Raw genomic sequence first — 19642 nt, 5'->3', positions numbered from 1 at the left:
ACTGCTGTATCATTTTTGCCTGGTCTAGAGTACGTAGGGCCCCCACCCTTAGCTTCACTGCTGTATCATTTTTGCCTCATCTAGAGTACGTGGTGCCCCACCCTTAGCTTCACTGCTGTGTCATTTTTGCCTGGTCTAGAGTACGTAGGGCCCCCACTCTTAGCTTCACTGCTGTATCATTTTTGCCTGGTCTAGAGTAACGTAGGGCCCCCACTCTTAGCTTCACTGCTGTGTCATTTTTGCCTGGGTTGTGTTTGGCACTTGGCCCAACACCCTCCCGCTCTTTCCTCTCCTCCTCCTCCTCCTCCTCCCTCCCCCGTGTAACTTTCTTGACATTCCTCAACAATTGTATAATTCTTTACTCTTCCAGTGTGCTGCCCAGTGTCTGTGATGCGCCTCGCCCACGCCAATGATACATGAGGCTGTTCCACCACTATTATGAAACGCCCTTCAAATTTCCATGGGTGGTGGAGGTGGTGACGCGCCACGCCATCATCTGGCCTAAAGAGGTGAGGGGTGATTCATTGTCAACATTTCCTGGTCTACCTATCTCGAACGCATCAAAATCACCATAATCTACCACATGCATCTACGTTTGGCCAGGTGTCGTCGTGGGTTTTTGGACTTGAGTAGATCTGCAGGTGGCAAATACTTTCCAATGAGTCCCCCCTTCCTTCCTTCCTTCCTTCCTCCTCCACCAGCCCCAAAGAAAACAGCTGATGTTGCCCTACGTTGAGCTTGACGGTAATTTGCATGTTAAAGAACTTGGTGACGGTCGAGAAAGGACCAAGATCCTAACAGGATTACAGTCGATGTTTACATAGAGTCGATATGTCATATTATCGAGTGTCGAGTAGGACGTGAAACAAGTGTTTCTCCCTAGATGGTGTCATACAAGAATTCTGTCCTTGGAACAGTAATAGAAGAAGAATCCTTCCCTTTGAATAACAGCTTAGAATCCTTTCCTTTAGGGTACCAAATACGTAAGAATCCATCCATTAATTTGCAACTCGACGTCCCTTTACTCGAATTAGATACACAGAAATGCTACCCTTAGATTAAGGTATGAGAATCCTGCCCAGAATTCTACAACACAATTGTCCCGCCCATCCTAGGATTCGCTTCATCAAAAAAAATTCTACCTTGGAATTGGGAACACAAAACATACTTCCTAGAATCCACATGACTGGAATCCTCTCCATTAATATCACAGTACGAGAATTCTTTCATGGAATATGCAACACAAGAATCCTTCCCTTATAACACAGGAATCCTTCCCTTGCAATACAGGAATCCTTCCCTGGCAACACAGGAGAATCCTTCCCTTGCAACACAAGAATCCTTCCCTTGCAACACAAGAATCCTACACCACCTGAAGTCGCAGGACACTTGAACTGCAACACACCTCAGAGCCATCATACTTACGAGCCGAGATGAGGACATGAGTATGTGTATGATGGCGAAGGTTGAAATAGAGATCCCAAAAAATCCCAGCGTGAATTGAGCAGAGCAGCCTATCCCAGTCCCAGCCTATCCCACCGGGCGTCGTAGACCCAGGCTGTGGAAGCAACAGTGATGGTCTTACCGTAGGGGTGGTGGGTGGTGGGTGGTGGTGGGTGGTGGGTGGTGGGGCGTGGTGGGGTGTGGTGGTGGTGATGAGGAGCGGCAGGAGGATGGTGTGTGTGTGTCCGCGGCCACAGCGTAAGGCAGACTGAGGGGGCCTCGGCCCTGCATGCCCGCCCTCAGCCTGCCCCGCCCACCCTCCCTCACTCACCACCACCCAGCCCACCACCTTCACCCACCCACCCACCCAGCGAACATCTCTCTAAAGCATCAGAAACCCGTCTGACTGCTTGTTTGTGTGCCGCCTTGCCTGCTGCACTGGCCTGGTGTTTACGTTCTGTTTCAGGTGAGGTGCCTGTGTGGCCCGAGGGCAGGTAGACTCGTAGGTGAATCTGACGTCCACCTCCACCTGCTGGCCTGTCCTCTAGGTGACACCCATCCACCACCTGGCCTGTCCTCTAGGTGACACCCATCCACCACCTGACCTGTCCTCCAGGTGCTACCCATCCACCACCTGACCTGTCCTCTAGGTGACACCCATCCATCACCTGGCCTGTCCTCTAGGTGACACCCATCCACCACCTGGCCTGTCCTCCAGGTGACACCCACCCATCACCTGACCTGTCCTCCAGGTGACACCCATCCACCACCTGACCTGTCCTACAGGTGACACCCATCCACCACCTGGCCTGTCCTCTAGGTGCCACCCATCCACCACCTGGCCTGTCCTCCAGGTGACACCCACCATCTCCTGCCACCCAGGTGCCACCCACCACCTGTCCTGTCCTCCAGGTGCCACCCACCGCCTTTCCTGCCCTCAGGTGCCACCCACCACCTGGTCTGCTCCCCCAGGTGCCACCCACCACCTGGTCTGCTCCCCCAGGTGCCACCCACCACCTGGTCTGCTCCCCCAGGTGCCACCCACCACCTGGTCTGCTCCCCCAGGTGTCATCCACCACCTGGCCTACTCCCAAAGTGCTGCCCAGCACCTAGCCTCCTCCCCCACCCTCTAGGTGCCACCCACGTCTGACCCACCTTCCACGTGCCACCCAACATCTTGCCTACCCCCCCAGGTGCCACCCACCACCAAGCCTGACTCCCAGATGCCACCCACCACCTGGCCTGACTCACAACCACACTACACCTCTCCTCTGCCCTGGCTGGACTGGTTCCCGCCAACAGTCATATTCTCCACCTGATGAAATGTCGTCGCTCTGCTTCCTATGCCTCCTCCACCTGTGGTACAACTCCACCTTTCCCCGCCTTCTGTTACAGCTCTACTCGCTCTCCACCTACCAGATGACCAAAGCAGTGCACTTCCCTCCCCACCGACGCTGCTTGGGTACGCACTACCCACAAGCGGCTGGTTAGAAGAACTGGAGACAACCATTGGAATCATGACACTTGTTGTTACACGTACCGTCCAAACACATTACCCTTGACGACAATTTGTGTAGACCACATGTGTGGGCCTGTGGTCTTGTGGTGTCCTTTTTGCCCCCCCCGAGAGAGATGGCGTTCCTTTTTGCCCCCCGAAGAGAGATGGCGTTCCTTTTTGTCCCCCCCTAAGAGAGATGGCGTTCCAAGAACGTTTGACTGGACCATTAGTGGTGGAGGCACACCCCCTGTCGCACGTCCCTTTCCCCAAGCACACAAACACAGCCTTCCAGGTCACGTCACACCACCTCCTCTCTCTCTCTAGGCCACAGCCCTCCCTTATGATGTTTTTTTTTTTTTACCACCCATATGTCTAGTTTCTCTGCTGCTTTTCGACGGCTTTTATGACCGCATCCTTTCTGCTTAAATAACCAAGTGTGTCTGACTACTTGCTTATTTGCCTTCCTGACCATCTCCCTTTCCACTGATGTCTTCATAGACGTATACATGCTTTACCGTCCCGGGGGTATGCCTTCTTGTTCGCCAGCTTATGTGGTCGACTGCCTGTTTGCCCGCCATCTGTTTGGTTCGCTGGCTGTCTTCTGACATCTCTTCTCCCGTCTGTCGGCCTACTTAATCCAGGATTGCAGTTCTTGCTTTCCTACCGTCCTGCCTGCCTGCTGGTCTTCAGTCTACCCCACTCTGAAGTCTCACTTTCCACACGTTTTCCACTCGCTTCGTCTCCATCAGGTCTAGGTATTTTGCTTGTTGTAGGCACGTCTGCTGGTCTACGGACCTCCCCGCCCTGATCGGCTCCTACCATCCCTCCATGCTAACACACACACACACAGACACACACACGCTGGGGTCTCCGTGGTGTAGTAGTGTTACTGACCATGAGCAAGCACGTGTCTGCCCGGGGGTCGGAACTCGCATGTGTCTGAAGTCTGGACATTGGCAGTCGGCTTACACCCAACCCAGGTCATTATCCTCCCCTTGGGGCTTAAGCCGAGGTGTGTGTGTGTGTGTGTGACGGCAATTAAATAGACGACTTCCTGCAGAGGAAAAATTGCCTAAAAGATAAACAATAGAGTCTCAGGGAATGGAAGTCAATGTCTTAGACAGAACTATTGCATCTAAACGGTCAGAATTCTTTGACACTGTGCCGCAAGGAAGGCTAATTGAGAATAGAATAAGGAATAGATTCCTTCAGTGGATAGATTATCTAAATGGTCTTTCACTGGATAGATTATCTAAGTGGTAGGGAACAGAGGATACATAGCAGAGAATCCTCTTTGTAAATGGGTTCAGGTCACCAGTAGAGTGTCATAGGGGTATCATGGGAGCGTTAAACTCTTCTTGACCTATGTAGATGACATGTCAGAAGGTATGGAACTCTGACTTGGATATGTTTGCAGATGACTCAAATGTTTTAGACGTGAGTGAAAAGTAGGAAAGGTTTCATCCACTCACAAGGGGGAAGTAGACAGGCTGCTGCAAAGTGGGTCTGATACATGGTTGATGAAATTCAACCCGAGCAACTGTAGTGAGGATGGGAGAGACACCCCGTGAAAGAAGGCTTCAGTATGGATATTATGTAGTAGAAATCTGTATGTGAGAGGAACTTTGGAGTTGATATCGTCTATACCCTGTTGCCAGTGTCTCACACTAAGAGGACACTAGAGGAGGTCTTCTTGTGAAAAGGGTTCTCCTTTTTGGGTATATGGAAAATATCGTGGGCGTAAGGGAATAGAAATTATGCCTCAGATTTACCTCTTCATTTTGGGTATAAGTGACCCAATGGTGTTCCCTATGTCCCTGTCTTGGTGCCTCTGGTATTCGTAATCTCTATATGTATTACTTGCCGGAAGTCTCTCGTACCGGAATGTATTCTGCAAATGGTGTTAGAATTAGGAGAGAGAGAGAGAGAGAGAGAGAGAGAGAGAGAGAGAGAGAGAGAGAGAGAGAGAGAGAGAGAGAGAGAGAGAGAGAGAGACGGGGGGATGGGGGTTCAAACATTTGTTAGATACATGGTCGATGGGGTTCAGTCTATCGCATAAGGAAAATGATGACAACTGGAAACACCGAAATGAAACTGAGTGATAATTATCTTTCATCATCCCAGGAATATGTAGGAATCTTATGGTAAGAGGGAATTAAGAGATCCTTTAACACCCTGTCTGTTACATCAGGATATTAGGATATTGTTCATGGAAACGAAGGACATATGTTTGAGTGTCAAAAATACCTTTGGATCCTTGAGCAAACACGTGTAAAAAAAAGAAATATATTTGCATGAAACTGGAGTAAACAAGTTGGTCCCTCCACTTATGGAGACATTTAAATTTGCTGGATAGTCTCCAAGGGAGGAGGATAATATCTGTACATGCGTGTACACACATACAGACACGCATGCGCAGGCAAGCACGCTTTCTAGATTCATAGCTTCGTACACATCCCATGATCCCTGATGAATCCCTCGTCTCCTTACCCAGGGCAAAAGTGAGGACCATGGCTTGGTTGATGATTGTCCTGGTGTATTATGATCAAGGTGGGGCCGCCCCCATGGTCCGTGTCTGGCCAGGTATATGGCCAACTGCCTGCCTCCCCCGCAAGCAGAGGACAGAACAGGTGACCTTACCGGTGGGGACCTGCTTGCCTCCCACCCACACCTTCCCAAACCCCTGCTGCCCACGCCTTCCACCACGCCTTCCACCACACTTGTTGATCACATCGGACACCCATGCTGGCCACACCAGCCGCTGGCCACACCAACCAACCCCTGCTCGCCACCAAGACGTATATATTCAAACACCCTGCGTAAAATTATGTGGCCGATTTTCCTATACGTTCCTTAGTTTGAGCAGAGCTTTCTTATGTCTGTTCTCACAACATGCAAACCCCTCAGTAGCCCAGGGTTAGTTTCGTATTCCATATTGTTCTTGTGTCTTCCTAAGAGGGCTGAGCAAGAGCTTGACTTGTTCCCTCGTAACTCCTTAACACCTGCCTCACCAGGAGGGGGACCTGGTCGTCACAACGTACCACCATGTGCCTCACCAGGAGGGCGACCTAGTCGCTGCTGAGTACCACCATGCTCTTCACCAGGACGGGGACTAAGCTTTCGGTACCTCTGGTTTGGTTTCGATACAATTCAAAGACGAGGTGGCGGTATGGGTTTGTCACAGTCATTCTGCTTTGACTGTTCGTGTCACAAAATTGTCAGTTTGTTTACTACCACAGTCAGGCTATCGTAGTTGGTGACCATGACGTAAACGTAATATGGTCTGATAGTAACCTTTCCCAACGTCGTACTTTCCATCGGTTTCAATTAAGCTTCACTTGTCGTTTATCGACGAGCGTTGCAACCGGCGGACGTCACCTTGCAGGATGTTGCACTGTAGAGACGTTCGTTTTAATAAGATAATTATCATGAGCGAACATGATAAGCTAAATCCTCTTTCTTTTTTTCCCCCATGTTATTTATAGTAGTGAAAGATAAGAACTGTCCCAACACTGAATTCTGAGGGACTCCGTTTGTGACCTTGTGGCTTTTCTTCCTCTCACTTGTATGTCCTCTTCTTCCACTTATGTTCTTTCCCCCTCACGCTATCTCACTCGCTCTCTCATATGTCCTCTTCTTCGCCGCACTAACTAATTCTTACTCCATTTTTCCTGCACGTCGTCAGTATTCCCTGGGACTAATTTTCCCCTAACCCTCTCTGGGCGACGTTAACTCCCTCTAACCTCTCCAGAAGTAGGGAGTTCACCCGTCTCTCTCTCTTTCCACCGCGATTTAACTCTCGTAAAAGACCAGAGGGTTTGGTGACACATGACGCTCACTCGCTGAAAGCCACGGTCTCTCAAAGTTTACTTTGTTCCAAGGAAGAAAAATCTAAATTCTATCTCCCTTGATTATCCTTTTTCAATGGTCTCAACACCTCGTTGGGTAATGGCTTTGTGGTTTGGTAATGGCTTTGTGGTTTGACATTAGTTGTCTGCTGCTATTTTGAAAGACGATATATCCTCCATCTGTGTGGGCGTACTTCATGACGATATTGTGGTCTAAAGTTATTTCTCTATCATGCTGTTGAGAAATAGGATCTGTACTTCTTCAGCGGAATCTCTCGCCCAGCTTAAGAACAGGGCCAGTGGAACAGGTCCTTCATCCAGTGTACCAGACACTCCCCGAGATCATCCTCCTCCTCCAGCAGAAGACTTAGACCGAGGACCTCGATGTCGATGCTGTTTCCCGAGTCTTCTGCATCCTTCTGATGGTCCTCCTATTCTGTAGGGTCTTGCTGCCTTCCCACCCTGGTGTTGTAGGGGTTTCTTACTCCAATTCAGCAGATAACCTCGTTAGAGATCGTCATATCTTTTATCTGTCCTTCCCATGTATTGTCCCACAGTAGGTGACCTTGTCATACACCATCAGGTCCTCTGTTATCTGTCCTTACCATATATTGTCCTCCAGCAGATATAGCCTCGTCATAGACAATCCGTTCTTCTATTTTCTGTCCCTCCCATGTACTGTCGTCCCTCAGCAGATCACTTTGCTATAGACCATCAGATAACAACATCATAGACACGGAGTTCTTCTGTTAACTGTTATTTCCATATCCTGTCCTCCAGCAGATAACGTCATAGACCATCAGGTCTTCTGTTATCTGTCTTTCCTGTGAACTGTTGCCCAACAGATAACGTTGTTATAGACTAGGTCTTCTGTGGTACAGGATTTGACGGTTGGGAGACAGGCCAGTGGTACGTGGTACAGATGGCCATGGTGGGGAGACAGGCCAGTGATACGTGGTACAGATGGTCATGGTGGGGAGACAGGCCAGTGGTACGTGGTACAGATGGTCATGGTGGGGAGACAGGCCAGTGGTACGTGGTACAGATGGCCATGGTGGGGAGACAGGCCAGTGGTACGTGGTACAGATGGTCATGGTGGGGAGACAGACCAGCGACACGTGGTACAGATGGTCATGGTGGGGAGACAGGCCAGTGGTACGTGGTACAGATGGTCATGGTGGGGAGACGGGCCAGTGGTATGTGGTACAGATGGTCATGGTGGGGAGAGAGGCCAGAGACAGGCCAGTGGTACGTGGTACAGATGGTCATGGTGGGGAGACAGGCCAGTGTTACGTGGTACAGATGGTCATGGTGGGGAGACAGGCCAGTGGTACGTGGTACAGATGGTCATGGTGGGGAGACAGACCAGCGACACGTGGTACAGATGGTCATGGTGGGGAGACAGGCCAGTGGTACGTGGTACAGATGGTCATGGTGGGGAGACGGGCCAGTGGTATGTGGTACAGATGGTTATGGTGGAGAGAGAGGCCAGAGACAGGCCAGTGGTACGTGGTACAGATGGTCATGGTGGGGAGACAGGCTAGTGGTACGTGGTACAGATGGCCATGGTGGGGAGACAGGCCAGTGGTACGTGGTACAGATGGTCATGGTGGGGAGACAGGCCAGTGGTACGTGGTACAGATGGTCATGGTGGGGAGACAGGCTAGTGGTACGTGGTACAGATGGTCATGGTGGGGAGACAGGCCAGTGGTACGTGGTACAGATGGTCATGGTGGGGAGACAGGCCAGTGGTACGTGGTACAGATGGTCATGGTGGGGAGACAGGCCAGTGGTACGTGGTACAGATGGTCATGGTGGGGAGACAGACCAGTGGTACGTGGTACAGATGGTCATGGTGGGGAGACAGGCCAGTGGTACGTGGTACAGATGGTTATGGTGGGGAGACAGGCCAGTGGTACGTGGTACAGATGGTCATGGTGGGGAGACAGGCCAGTGGTACGTGGTACAGATGGTCATGGTGGGGAGACAGGCCAGTGGTACGTGGTACAGATGGTCATGGTGGGGAGACAGACCAGTGGTACGTGGTACAGATGGTCATGGTGGGGAGACAGGCCAGTGGTACGTGGTACAGATGGTCATGGTGGGGAGACAGGCCAGTGGTACGTGGTACAGATGGTCATGGTGGGGAGACAGACCAGTGGTACGTGGTACAGATGGTCATGGTGGGGAGACAGGCCAGTGGTACGTGGTACAGATGGTTATGGTGGGGAGACAGGCCAATGGCACGTGGTATAGAAAGGTTGGGAGCAGAGGATAAGGCACCGGTGGTGGGGGGGTTGGCGGCCCACATACGGTTGATGTCCGTCTGGCTGTAGGGTTGGTCCTCGCCCTTATCTCGTCGGATCTGTTGACATCTGTCGATGTGGGATGAGACTTTCTTCCCCAGAGAGGTTGGAGACAGTTCTTAAAAGCAATGCCTCACAGTTGAAGGTTGAGTCAAGAGGATGAGATACGAGTCGTAACCTCTCCACCCTCGGCGTCATTCTTGCCAGAGAAGATAGTGGTCATAGTTTTTCCCAGCGTCAAGATGCGACAGAATCTGGAGACAGAAGGCAGTCAACCCTGACCTCCATACTGGCGCGGCGCAGAACTTGGCCTCCCTACCGAGAATATCACTCCATTACTAATCTTGGTTTCCGGCCACACACACACACACATACTTATATTTATAAGGCATTACCCGTGTGTGTGTATGTGTCCCTGGCAGAGGGGCGGAGGCGGAGCTGGTAGCTGAGGGTGTCACGTCTGATGACGTACTCTAGCGCCTCGTCCAGCAGGAGATTGCCTCATTATGCCTGGCTGTAGGGGAGGAGGGGTCAAGTAGGAGCGGCACCTGCTAAGGAGGCTTTGTAGGTCAGACCCACAACCACCCTCTCCTCCCTCGATGATCATCATCGCCCCGTCCATACCAAGAGAGACGTGCCAAGCAGATAACCCGTAGAAAGTGGATGATCTGTATGTGACGAGGGACGTGCAGCTTACGCCTCTCTCTCTCTCTCTCTCTCTCTCTCTCTCTCTCTCTCTCTCTCTCTCTCTCTCTCTCTCTCTCTCTCTCTCTCTCTCTCTCCCTTACGTCACGGGTGAGGTTCAGCTGAGTCATGGGGGGGGGGTCTGGGTTCAGCACGTCCACACGTCAGCATCTTCGGTGCTGATTTTCGAATGACAGAATGAATCAAACACCTGTGCTTGGATGGCTACAAGCACACCTGCCTTTTTTTGGGCCACTCATTCACCACAGCCTGACCGTGTACACCTGTTGTCCTCCGACCCACCCACCCACCCACCACACCTGATGTCCTCCCACCTACCCACCCACCAACACCCGTTGTCCTCCCACCTACCCATCCATCGCACCTGCTGTTCTGACACCCACCCACCACACCTGTTGCTCTGCCACACACCCACCACACCCGTTGCTCTGCCACCCACCCACCACACCTGTTGCTCTGCCACCCACCCACCACACCTGTTGTCCTCCCACCTACCCACCCACCACACCCGTTGTCCTCCCACCTACCCATCCACCGCACCTGCTGTTCTGCCACCCACCCACCACACCTGTTGCTCTGCCACACACCCACCACACCTGTTGTTCTGCCACCCACCCACCACGCCTACCCGTCCCCTAAGCCCATCAGAAGTACAATGGGTGCGTAACACAGGCGACAGAAAACCGTCATGTGTCAGTCTGACGGTACCAGCCAGTCATGGCTGCTGGCACCAGGTCGTGGCACCACCACGACCCTGGGCCAGTGTGGTACCAGGTCGTGGCACTACCACGACCCTGGGCTAGTGTGGTACCAGGTCGTGGCACCACCACGACCCCTGGCCGGTGTGGTACCGGGTCGTGGCACCACCACGACCCTGGGCTAGTGTGGTACCAAGTCGTGGCACCACCACGACCCTGGGCCAGTGTGGTACCGGGTCGTGGCACCACCACGACCCTGGGCTAGTGTGGTACCAAGTCGTGGCACCACCACAACCCTGGGCTAGTGTGGTACCAAGTCGTGGCACCACCACGACCCTGGGCTAGTGTGGTACCAGGTCGTGGCACCACCACGACCCTGGGCTAGTGTGGTACCAGGTCGTGGCACCACCACAACCCTGGCCAGTGTGGTACCGGGTCGTGGCACGACCACGACCCTGGGCTAGTGTGGTACCAGGTCGTGGCACCACCACGACCCTGGGCTAGTGTGGTACCAGGTCGTGGCACTACCACGACCCTGGGCTAGTGTGGTACCAGGTTGTGGTACCACTAGCTAGGTAGGTAGGTAGAGAGAGAGAGAGAGAGAGAGAGAGAGAGAGAGAGAGAGAGAGAGAGAGAGAGAGAGAGAGAGAGAGAGAGAGAGAGAGAGAGGTTAGTCACAGGAGAAAGTGACGGGGGATGGCATGGCTCGTGGCCACCAGACGTGAATTGTGGTCCTGCTGGTAGTGCTGCTGTTGTTATTGTGGTTGTTGTGGTGGTTTGTTGTCGTGATTGTGGTGGTGGGTGTAGTAGGTGGGTGGTAGATGTGGCCGTAGATGGTCGCCTCCCTAACCATACTCACGGCTCGTGTCGTCTGCGACCCGACCTGGCGCGTCAATCACAAGCAACACCATCTTCTCTGACCTCTCCATGTTGATCCCAGGATCACACATCACATACTGTATTGCTTTACCTTACGTATACACCAGCATCAATATATGTACACCTTACATGCTGTAATGCTTTACCTTATGTACACACCAGCATCACTATATGTACACACCTTATGTACACACCAGCATCACTATATGCACACCTCACATACTGTATTGCTTTACCTTACGTATACACCAGCATCACTATATGTACACCTTACATGCTGTAATGCTTTACCTTATGTACACACCAGCATCACTATATGTACACCTCACATACTGTATTGCTTTACCTTACGTATACACCAGCATCAATATATGTACACCTTACATGCTGTAATGTTTTACCATACGTATACACCAGCATCACTATATGTACACCTCACATGTACTACTTTACCTTATGTACACCAGCATTACTATATGTACATCCCACATGCTGTACTGCCATGATGCAGGCTCCCACTTTATGTACACTAGCATCACTATATGTACATAATAATGAAATGACGAACACCCGTTGTTCAGTACCTGCTGATGAATCCAAGGCACACTATACAATGGTTGGTTCTCTCTCTCTCTCTCTCTCTCTCTCTCTCTCTCTCTCTCTCTCTCTCTCTCTCTCTCTCTCTCTCTCCAACAGCGTTGCCACGCTGGGAACAACGTTGTTCAACACGATCAGGGTAGTTAAGCAACTTGGAGGGGTAACAGTATTAGACGATTGTTGGCACAGACGCGGTGTCTCAAAAATAAGTCTCATATGTACTGCGTGTGTGTGTGTTGTGTGTGTTGTGTGTGTGTGTGTGTGTTGTGTGTGTGTGTTGTGCGTGTGTGTGTGTGTGTGTGTGTGTGTGTGTGTTAATCATACAACCTCAGGACCCCTTTTCATGGGTCTCCTTGTGCTTCAAAAGTTACGCTCCACACAGGAGCAGTGAAATCCTGGACTCCTTTTTAAGAACGAGAGAAAGTCCTCAGAGGGTATTTCCTGTCTGTACACTGACGGAGGAGTCCGGTAACACCTCTCTATGTTATATGGACGGTTCGACGAACTTGAGAGAGAGAGAGAGAGAGAGAGAGAGAGAGAGAGAGAGAGAGAGAGAGAAAGTCTTTAGACATAGAGGAAGAAGACCAGCAGTTGCCTCTCTCTCTCTCTCTCTCTCTCTCTCTCTCTCTCTCTCTCTCTCTCTCTCTCTCTCTCTCTCTCTCTCTCTCTCTCTCTCTCTCTCTCCATGAACGTCCCTTCCGCTCTTCCTCGCTCCATGTTGACCCAAGTGTAGTGTTGTGTGTCAGTCATGTAGGTTAAACTTCTACTTGTATGTATCTATGTATACCAGGACACACACTGCTGGGCTTGCTTGCTCTCTCTCTCTCTCTAATTAGTAAGTGATATCACTGTTATCATCACTATTATCATCATAAATATTATTACTTTCATTATCATTATCATTATTTATATTATTTGTAGTAGTAGTAGTAGCAATAGTTAGTAATATTCTTATCATTGTCATCAATATTCTAGAAAACAAGACAGGTTAACTGTGTCATATATATATATATATATATATATATATATATATATATATATATATATATATATATATATATATATATATATATATATATATATATATATATATATCCCTTTTATCAACAAACGAGAGAAGACGAGGAACAAGCAATGTAATGTCGGCCACGTAAACTATTAAGAGCCAATGCGATGGCAGTCTGGGGAACTAGCGACGGCTGAATAGATAAAAGATGAAGAGAAGGGAGGATCAGAAGTGAGAGCTACTTCGCTTGTGAGCCGTGTAGCCTTGGACTGGATTCTGTCAAGAACGGTTAAGGAGGATTGGAATGTACCTCCCAAGTGTTGGCATTGTGGTCTATGTGAGAGCCAAAATGGCTCATGGAAAGGAGGGCGAATTTCCTGTGTGTTATGGACGGGTTAAGAAAAGATGTGGTCCGGTCAAGAAATGATATGGTCCGGTTAAGAGACATATGGTTCGGTTAAGAAAAGATATGGTCTTGTTACGAAAAGATATGGTCCGGTTAAGAAAGATATGGATCGTTAATGGTTCAGTTAAGAAAGATATGGTCGGGATAAGCAAGATATGGACAGGTTAAGAAAGGCATAGACAGGTTAAGAAAAATATGGTCGGGGGTTAATAAAGATATGGACGAATTCATAAAGATAGGGTTGGGTTGATAAAGATATGGATAGGTTAATAAAGATATGGACAGGTTGATAAAGATATGGATAGGTTGATAAAGATATGGACAGGTTGATAAAGATATGGATAGGTTGATAAAGATATGGACAGGTTGATAAAGATATGGATAGGTTGATAAAGATATGGATAGGTTGATAAAGATATGGATAGGTTGATAAAGATATGGATAGGTTAATAAATATAGGTGTGGACGGTTGGTAATGTTGTCAAATATATTCATCTCAAGTGTAAACTAAAATTGTGTGTTTCTGGCGAGTCCAGTGTCATGGTGTGAGTGGAGAATGCCTTTTCGCTGCAGACAACATGTTGATGGAAGTTTGTATTCTCTGCGAGACATGATGAATGCGTGAGTCTTGGAACCCCTTGACATATTACAAGATTATAAATTCAACTGTCTGAGGTCAGTGTGGGGGAGGTGACATTATTGTGGTTTGCTTGAGGCATGTGAAGTTTGCTCAGCAGACGCTGTTCCTCAGCTCTCTCTCTCTCTCTCTCTCTCTCTCTCTCTCTCTCTCTCTCTCTCTCTCTCTCTCTCTCTCTCTCTCTCTCTCTCTCTCTCAGGATTACTCGTTTAGCTTTTTTTTGCTTCGTTAAACCTAAGCTAGAGATTTGAATTGATATCTATCCCTTCCATACACCAGACACTCACCACCCTCTGGTCGTAACGTCTTGGCTTCATTCAATCTCATTGTCTTTTGACTTTTCTCCAGTTGTTCTGGTCTCCCCGAGGGCCCCTGTCCGAAACTGAAGCCTCTGTTGCCTCCAGATGAGGGGCCCTTTGTGGGCCCACGTTTATTACTGTTGTTGCTAACAGAGGAGACCTCGTGAGAGGGTCATTTTTACCATCGTTGCTGCTAAGAGAAGGGCCCTTATGGGCCATGTACACTAATGTTATTGCTAAGGGAGGGCTCCTTGTTGGGGGGCCATGTTTACTGATGTTGCTAACAGAAGGGCCCTTGTGGGACCACCTTAACTGATGTTGCTGCTAACAGAAGGGCCCTTGTGGAACCACCTTAACTGTTGTTACTGCTAAAAGAAGGGCCCTAGTGGGACTATGTTAAATGATGTTTGCTGCTCACGGAAGGGCCCATGTGGGACCACATTAACTAATGTTGCTGCTAACGGAAGGGCCCTTGTGGAACCACGTTTACAAATGTTGTTACCAAGAGAGAGGCGGACCCCTCCTCTTGTGGGGACATGTCCCTAGTGTTGACGGGTTCACCTGATGGAGGCAAATTCTATTACTTCTCTCGTGTCACGTGGTTGGGTGTTTTACGTGAGGGTGTTTTTTGGTCATGTGGGAGTTGTGTATCGGTGTGGGATAACTGACATCTTGAGGAAGGTGCTGATGAGCACCAAGGGTAGTATAGGGACAACTCGCCATGATAATAGGTCGTGGAGGAGTGCCAGTCTTATGGTGTTATGCAAGATAGGGTTGTGTGTTAGTCTGGTGTTTTGATCAGAAGGGATATAATCTCTCTCTCTCTCTCTCTCTAGTTTGTTTGTATTATACTTGCGTGCCTCCGGTTGTGTTGCGGCTCCGGTCACGGGCGAGAGAGAGAGAGAGAGAGAGAGAGAGAGAGAGAGAGAGAGAGAGAGAGAGAGAGAGAGAGAGAGAGATTCTTGGATAAAGTGAAAAACTTGCTTTTGAATAATGGTCAGGTGGTAGCTGGTAGGGAAGACATGAAAAGGCAAAGAATTTCAAAGCTTAGGCGGTTTAGGAAAAAGGTTTTCAGGTGGCAGGTATTAGGGTGTGTATGGAAAGAAACGGACATGAATAAAAGTTTAGTTTTCTATATGTTTGTATGCATATTATCTCACCACGTGCACACTATCTCACCACGTACATATTATCTCACCACGTACATATTATCTCACCACGTGCACACTATCTCACCACGTACATATTATCTTACCACGTACGTATTATCTCACCACGTACATATTATCTCACCACGTACATATTATCTCACCACGTACATATTATCTCACCACGTACATATTATCTTACCACGTACGTATTATCTCACCACGTACATATTATCTCACCACGTACATATTATCTCACCACGTACATATTATCTCACCACGTACATATTATCTCACCACGTACATATTATCTTACCACGTACGTATTATCTCACCACGTACATATTATCTCACCACGTACATATTATCTCACCACGTACATATTATCTCACCACGTACATATTATCTCACCACGTACATATTATCTCACCACGTACATATTATCTCACCACGTACATATTATCTCACCACGTACATATTATCTCACCACGTACATATTATCTCACCACGTACATATTATCTCACCACGTACATATTATCTCACCACGTACATATTATCTCACCACGTACATATTATCTCACCACGTACATATTATCTCACCACGTACATATTATCTCACCACGTGCACACTATCTCACCACGTACATATTATCTCACCACGTACATATTATCTCACCACGTACATATTATCTCACCACGTACATATTATCTCACCACGTACATATTATCTCACCACGTACATATTATCTCACCACGTACGTATTATCTCACCACGTACATATTATCTCACCACGTACATATTATCTCACCACGTGCACACTATCTCACCACGTACATATTATCTTACCACGTACGTATTATCTCACCACGTGCACACTATCTCACCACGTACATATTATCTCACCACGTGCACACTATCTCACCACGTACATATTATCTCACCACGTACATATTATCTCACCACGTGCACACTATCTCACCACGTACATATTATCTCACCACGTGCACACTATCTCACCACGTACATATTATCTCACCACGTACATATTATCTCACCACGTACATATTATCTCACCACGTACATATTATCTCACCACGTGCACACTATCTCACCACGTACGTATTATCTCACCACGTACATATTATCTCACCACGTACATATTATCTCACCACGTACATATTATCTCACCACGTGCACACTATCTCACCACGTACATATTATCTCACCACGTGCACACTATCTCACCACGTACATATTATCTCACCACGTACATATTATCTTACCACGTACGTATTATCTCACCACGTACATATTATCTCACCACGTGCACACTATCTCACCACGTACATATTATCTCACCACGTGCACACTATCTCACCACGTACATATTATCTCACCACGTGCACACTATCTCACCACGTACATATTATCTCACCACGTACATATTATCTCACCACGTACATATTATCTCACCACGTACATATTATCTCACCACGTACATATTATCTCACCACGTGCACACTATCTCACCACGTACATATTATCTCACCACGTGCACACTATCTCACCACGTACATATTATCTCACCACGTACATATTATCTCACCACGTACATATTATCTTACCACGTACGTATTATCTCACCACGTACATATTATCTCACCACGTACATATTATCTCACCACGTACATATTATCTCACCACGTACGTATTATCTCACCACGTGCACACTATCTCACCACGTACATATTATCTCACCACGTACATATTATCTCACCACGTACATATTATCTTACCACGTACGTATTATCTCACCACGTACATATTATCTCACCACGTGCACACTATCTCACCACGTACATATTATCTCACCACGTACATATTATCTCACCACGTGCACACTATCTCACCACGTACATATTATCTCACCACGTACATATTATCTCACCACGTGCACACTATCTCACCACGTACATATTATCTCACCACGTACATATTATCTCACCACGTGCACACTATCTCACCACGTACATATTATCTTACCACGTACGTATTATCTCACCACGTACATATTATCTCACCACGTACATATTATCTCACCACGTACATATTATCTCACCACGTACATATTATCTTACCACGTACGTATTATCTCACCACGTACATATTATCTTACCACGTACGTATTATCTCACCACGTACATATTATCTCACCACGTACATATTATCTCACCACGTACATATTATCTCACCACGTACATATTATCTCACCACGTACATATTATCTCACCACGTACATATTATCTCACCACGTACATATTATCTCACCACGTGCACACTATCTCACCACGTACATATTATCTCACCACGTGCACACTATCTCACCACGTACATATTATCTCACCACGTACATATTATCTCACCACGTGCACACTATCTCACCACGTACATATTATCTCACCACGTGCACACTATCTCACCACGTACATATTATCTCACCACGTGCACACTATCTCACCACGTACATATTATCTCACCACGTACATATTATCTCACCACGTACATATTATCTCACCACGTGCACACTATCTCACCACGTACATATTATCTCACCACGTGCACACTATCTCACCACGTACATATTATCTCACCACGTACATATTATCTCACCACGTACATATTATCTCACCACGTGCACACTATCTCACCACGTACATATTATCTCACCACGTGCACACTATCTCACCACGTACATATTATCTCACCACGTACATATTATCTTACCACGTACGTATTATCTCACCACGTGCACACTATCTCACCACGTACATATTATCTCACCACGTGCACACTATCTCACCACGTACATATTATCTCACCACGTGCACACTATCTCACCACGTACATATTATCTCACCACGTGCACACTATCTCACCACGTACATATTATCTCACCACGTGCACACTATCTCACCACGTACATATTATCTCACCACGTACATATTATCTTACCACGTACGTATTATCTCACCACGTGCACACTATCTCACCACGTACATACTGTCAAACCACGTACATATTATCTTACCACGTACGTATTATCTCACCACGTGCACACTATCTCACCACGTACGTATTATCTCACCACGTACATATTATCTCACCACGTACATCCACTCTCTGTATGACACATGTTTTCTGTGCTACATGCACCATGTAACATAACCTGCTATTGTTACATACAATCTATGTAACATATGCTGTTTGTGCTACAAGCGGTGTCTACATTATATAAACTGTTTGTATACATACACTCTCAGTGTAACACAGATTTTACGTGTTATATACACTTTCGGTGCTGTAAAGACTGTGTTACAAAGACTGTCTGTGTGACATAGTGTCAGTATGACATACTGGGTGTGTGTGAAGTAGATCTACCCTGTAACACACACTATGTATGACACAGTCTCCGCGATATAGAATGTGTTACATAGATCCTCTGTCCTATACGACCTATATCATGAGACTTGCATAGGAGTCATGAGGCTTACATAGGGGTCATAAGCCTTAAATAGGGATCATGAGCCTTGCATAGGGATCATGAGCCTTACATAGGGATCATGAGCCTTGCATAGGGATCATGAGCCTTACATAGGGATCATGAGCCTTATATAGGGATCATGAGCCTTACATAGGGGTCATGAGCCTTACATAGGGGTCATGAGCCTTACATAGGGGTCATGAGCCTTATATAGGGATCATGAGCCTTACATAGGGGTCATGAGCCTTACATTAGCGCCATGTGCCTTACATAGTGGTCATGAGCCTTACATAGGGATCATGAGACTTGGATAGGAGTCATGAGCCTTGGATAGAGATCACGAGCCTTACATAGGCGTCATGAGTCTTGTATTACGATCAAGAGCCTTACATAGGGGTCATGAGTCTTGTATTACGATCAAGAGCCTTGCATAGGGGTCATGAGCCTTGGATAGAGATCAAGAGCCTTACATAGGGGTCATGAGTCTTGTATTACGATCATGAGCCTTACATAGGGGGTCATGAGTCTTGTATTACGATCATGAGCCTTACATAGGGGTCATGAGTCTTGTATTACGATCATGAGCCTTACATAAGGGTCATGAGTCTTACAAGGGCGCCATGAGCCTT

At 47.9% G+C, this 19642-nt stretch overlaps 1 protein-coding gene across 1 annotated transcript in view; it reads left to right on the top strand.

The window, feature by feature from the left end:
- LOC139750966 (pentatricopeptide repeat-containing protein 2, mitochondrial-like) overlaps positions 1-19642 on the top strand; it is a 153132-nt gene that overhangs the window by 18338 nt on the left and 115152 nt on the right. The window contains exon 2 of the mRNA XM_071665936.1: positions 371-509. The gene's annotated coding sequence lies outside the window, so the exon portion shown is untranslated. The remainder of the gene's footprint in view (positions 1-370; positions 510-19642) is intronic.

Source organism: Panulirus ornatus, chromosome 10 (assembly GCF_036320965.1).
Source record: "Panulirus ornatus isolate Po-2019 chromosome 10, ASM3632096v1, whole genome shotgun sequence".
In the NCBI taxonomy this organism is placed as follows: Eukaryota; Metazoa; Arthropoda; class Malacostraca; order Decapoda; family Palinuridae; genus Panulirus; species Panulirus ornatus.
This window is presented reverse-complemented; position numbering and strand designations above follow the sequence as displayed.